The sequence below is a fragment of the Osmia lignaria genome, unplaced genomic scaffold (assembly GCF_051020975.1).
Source record: "Osmia lignaria lignaria isolate PbOS001 unplaced genomic scaffold, iyOsmLign1 scaffold0002, whole genome shotgun sequence".
In the NCBI taxonomy this organism is placed as follows: Eukaryota; Metazoa; Arthropoda; class Insecta; order Hymenoptera; family Megachilidae; genus Osmia; species Osmia lignaria.
In genome coordinates this window covers 35,001-40,000 of record NW_027478159.1, presented here as the reverse complement: position 1 = coordinate 40,000, position 5,000 = coordinate 35,001, and the positions used below count along the sequence as shown (strand labels likewise).

General features: G+C 47.1%; 1 non-coding gene and 1 pseudogene across 1 annotated transcript; both read right to left on the bottom strand.

Annotated features, from left to right (window-relative positions):
* LOC143306219 (large subunit ribosomal RNA) overlaps positions 1-1,972 on the bottom strand; it is a 5,324-nt pseudogene extending 3,352 nt beyond the window's left edge.
* Positions 1,973-3,704: 1,732 nt separating this feature from the next.
* Positions 3,705-3,859, bottom strand: LOC143306206 (5.8S ribosomal RNA). Its single transcript, XR_013063664.1, has one exon. It is a non-coding gene; the product is annotated as a 5.8S ribosomal RNA (ribosomal RNA).
* Positions 3,860-5,000: the final 1,141 nt, after the last annotated feature.

Here is a 5,000-nt window from a genome sequence, read left to right as displayed (position 1 = left end):
CCATATTTAACAGTTTTGTTGTTGCTTTTTAACTGAGAGCTTTAGGACACCTCATTTACATAGGATTTCTCTTAGGGCTTAGGATCGACTGACTCGTGTGCAACGGCTGTTCACACGAAACCCTTCTCCACGTCAGTCCTCCAGGGCCTCGCTGGAGTATTTGCTACTACCACCAAGATCTGCACCGACGGCGGCTCCAGGCAGGCTCACGCCCAGACCCTTCTGCGCACACCGCCGCGACCCTCCTACTCGTCAGGGCTTCATGGAGGACCAAATTTTGTCCAGCCCCACTTGCCACTGACGGCGGAGTATAGGCGCGACGCTTCAGCGCCATCCATTTTCAGGGCTAGTTGCTTCGGCAGGTGAGTTGTTACACACTCCTTAGCGGATTCCGACTTCCATGGCCACCGTCCTGCTGTCTTAAGCAACCAACGCCTTTCATGGTATCCCATAAGCGTCGACTTAGGCGCCTTAACTCTGCGTTTGGTTCATCCCACAGCGCCAGTTCTGCTTACCAAAATTGGCCCACTTGGCACTCTGATCCAATAATAAAATCTCATGGCTTCATTTGATGCAAGCAAGCCAGAGATCTCACCCATTTAAAGTTTGAGAATAGGTTGAGGTCGTTTCGGCCCCAAGGCCTCTAATCATTCGCTTTACCAGATGAGACTCGCAATAACGTTCGAGCGAGTGCCAGCTATCCTGAGGGAAACTTCGGAGGGAACCAGCTACTAGATGGTTCGATTAGTCTTTCGCCCCTATACCCAGTTCCGACGATCGATTTGCACGTCAGAATCGCTACGGACCTCCATCAGGGTTTCCCCTGACTTCGTCCTGACCAGGCATAGTTCACCATCTTTCGGGTCCCAACGTGTACGCTCTAGGTGCGCCTCTTCTCGCAATGAGAACGAGACGCCCCGGGAGTGCGAGGCCTAATCGTAACGAGGCCCATCCTCCCTAGGTCGACGCAGAGGACGACATTCACTTTCATTTCGCCTTTAGGTTTATTTATATCCCAATGACTTGCGCACATGTTAGACTCCTTGGTCCGTGTTTCAAGACGGGTCCTGAGAGTACCCAAAGCAATAGCGTCGCCGACCGGTAATTCAAAGCTTGGCCAGTCCAAGGACTCCTCCTGCTAACAGCTGGCCAGACCCGGGGACGGCGCATAGTCCGTACATCCGGGTAATTATAACTGAACCTAGCTTGCGGCGGTCCTGACGCACACACATTCGAAAATGGATTGGTTGCGGCCTGATACCGTCTGAGTACCGTCGCGCAGTCGGCCAGGCAACCGAGGGTCTGTCACGAACACCGTTAAGGTGACGGACAGGCTCCGCCTCGGACCGTAGACCGACACGCAACGGGTCGCGACGTTCTACTAGGGGAGAAGTGCACGACTACCTCGCCGGAACATTCGCCGAAGGTGGTGTGCCCTCGCTAATGGAACCCGAAGGTCCATCCGGGGCATCGCGCACCAACGGGAGCCAGCGTTGTTGACGATGAATCTCCCCATTCGATCTTTTGGGTTTCTCAGGTTTACCCCTGAACGGTTTCACGTACTCTTGAACTCTCTCTTCAAAGTTCTTTTCAACTTTCCCTCACGGTACTTGTTCGCTATCGGTCTCGTGGTCGTATTTAGCCTTAGATGGAGTTTACCACCCACTTAGGGCTGCACTCTCAAGCAACCCGACTCTAAGGAGAGATCCTCCCGAAACGCGTACCGGTCACTACGGGCCTGGCACCCTCTATGGGTAAATGGCCCCATTCAAGATGGACTTGGACGCAATTCGATGTCTCGGGATAAACGGATCCTCCTGAACACTACATTTCCCAGCGGCGGTACCGCGGGATTCAGTGCTGGGCTCATTCCTGTTCGCTCGCCGCTACTAAGGAAATCCTAGTTAGTTTCTTTTCCTCCGCTTAATAATATGCTTAAATTCAGCGGGTAATCTCGCCTACTCTGAGGTCGTCAATTTCTTTGGTTTCATCGAAAGGTGAATAATGATGCTCGATGCAAAAAAAAAAAAAATAAACGAAAAGAAGCAAAAAAGCAAACACGTAGAGAAACTGTGCGTGAATCAACCTTTCGCATATTCAATTTTTCCTCCTCTCTCGTTTCAAAATGTTTGTATTTATCGTTCGATGAAACGAGCACAAGAGGGAAAAAAAAGTTGAGACACGACGTTCCCATAATTTTCGTGTTATTTCCTTTTTGCTTCAAACATTTTGCGGACTGCAGCTTCGTCGTATTGCTTTTATCAATTTTTAACAATTTCAAAGCGAAGACAACTCGCAAGACGATCCATTTCGTCTCGGTTCAATTTTAACGTCCGTCCGTATTATTTTTTGTTCCACAAGAGATTTCGAATAGGTTTCTTTATTTATCATCCCTTCTTTTCGAGCGCCACGGAAGCAAGAGGAAAAGCAAGAGCGAGAGAACATTTCGCGTATACTTCATTTAACAATTTTAACCAACACGCGATGTACTCCACACACCTCTTAGATTTAACAACTGCTTTTCTCTTCTTCTCCCCTTAGCGCAAGGGTAAACCCCATTTGTCTCTTCTTTGGAACGCAACAAAACTTTCGAGGACTGGACGACCGAGCGATGGTCGCGCGGTCTTCGCTTATCTTTAACAAACGAAGTAGTCCGTATGTATTCTAAATGTTGAAGCCTCCTAGAGCTTTAAGCCATGCGAGACATTGAAATGCTGTTTTAACGGGAGCATGCATAATTGCTGCAAACATACTTTTATCACAAGTTCTAGCCACGCCACGGAGGCTTCGAAGTTCCTTCACCATTCGCTTTCCTCTCTTTTGTTACACAGTTTCAGACTACGATCAGGGGTACCGAAACGCTGTATTGATTGTAAACAACCATTTTTATCTTGGAGCGGAGCGTTCCTTTACTCGTTAGATTTGTCTTGTCGCGTGTGTATTCGCTTTTTCGACGCTTTTTAACCATTTAACTTGTTTAGCGAAGCTAAACGCACAGACAGACAAAAAAAAAGGAACAGCATCGCGCGTCAAACAGCGACGACCCATCTGAAGCGATCTTTCATTTATACACCGTTTGTAAACAGAGAGATGTATAAAGCGCGGGGAATCATTCGAAACCCTGGGGCTATTCGAGCTTGCATTTCAGCAAATTATCATCTCAAACATTTCACTCGTTTGCTTTTTCTAAATTTATAGGAGAGCTTCTTTCGTTTATTTTTGACACACCTTTCGTAAATATCGTTTCTGGCAACGTCGGGAGCGTGGATTTCTACAAGTGAACAATCGCGCCGATCCGATAACTTCCAGCAGGATGGAGAATCTTTATAGATTATCTTCCGAGAACTCGGTGCTTTCACGGGCGGTCGTTTATAAATTTTAACGAACGACTCGCGCGCCGTGACGCACTTGCGCTAGTTCGAAGAGATATTTCGAAATTTGTTTCTCTCCTTTAACGGCCTGCATTTAGTGTATCGGTTGCGATTTTCGTCACATCGTTTCCACGACAAACGCCGACGAACTGCCCAACTATCGCTCGTACGTTGCGACTCTTTCTTTGTTTATCGTTCATTCATTCTTTCAATTTCGTTCGATAATCCCGCTCCGAAACGTTCTACTTTCGTTGAACGACGGCGAGATGTTTAGAAAGAAATGAATTACTCTTTTTTCGAGAAGCAAACGCAAGCAGTCTTTTGTTAAGAAAACGACCCTCAGCCAGGCGTGGTCCAGGAATTGTATCCGTGGACCGCAATGTGCGTTCGAAATGTCGATGTTCATGTGTCCTGCAGTTCACACGTTGACGCGCAATTAGCTGCGTTCTTCATCGACCCACGAGCCAAGTGATCCACCGTTCAGGGTAATCGTAAAATTTTGTATTTCAAACTCTTTAGATCTTTAGAGTGTTATTTTCATTATTAACACGCATCACATTCGATACCCACATCACTCTCCCACCCGGCGCGTGCGGGAGAGCGAATTCGGGCGTCGCCAACGTATTTGTTTGTTTGTTCGATCGTTGACGACACGATCGCGTCCAAGGACGGAAACCGTCGGAGAAACGCCCAGTGGCACGCTCCTCTCGACGGTCGGGCGTAAAGTACATTTAAAAACCTTGAAAAGTACGAACGCACACAAGGAATGCGAGCGCGCGTCCTGTCGCTGAATCGTGGGTTGCGAGATTCGAACAGACACACGGCCGGCGACGATCGGTCTAACTAATGGACACATAGTTTTTCAAAGACTCGCTATCGTCGCTTCTCAGCCGGTCCGTAAACAACACACATCGATCAGGCGGACGCACGAATCTTACCACGGTGCGTGTTTCGTAGATTCCAGGTTACCCGCAAGTACCTCTCTCTCCCTCTCGAAAGAGGAATCTCGATCCGTCCTTTTTGGACAATGGAGAAATCTTTTTATCGCAACACGGATGGCAAAGAAACAACCAAAGCGTAGGAGCGTGGGGACGAGAGCGACGAAAAGAACGTCGCGAAAACAAAGTTTCGACGGTTGCTCGTTCTAATACATCGTAGTTTCAACTCTCTCAGTTTTAACCACTCCTAGACGCTTCGTAAACTTTTAACAATTCTTCGCCTCCGCGAGTTTCATTTCGAATAGAGCGAACGCAACACGGACCAAAAAAACTCCGGTGATGCCAGATCATTTAGCAAAGATCAGACGGCGGGTCATCTGTATTCCTTTTCTCTCTTTTTTATATCTTTCCATTTAACTAGGGTGTCGCAACGACGGGTACATTTATATATTTATATATATTGTATTTCAATTTTAATGATCCTTCACTTTCGGTTTGTAATAATATGATCCTTCTTTCATTTCGATCCTTCATATTGTAGGTTAACCAACAGAAGTTTGTTTTTTTACGACTTGTATTTTTGTGGTTTGTTTGTTTGTTTCTTACGACTTGTTTGTACCCGATCAAGTAGACGACGACCCATAAGTATAAGTTAGAGAGATAAAGGTCGAGAGACCTCACGCAAGCGTCT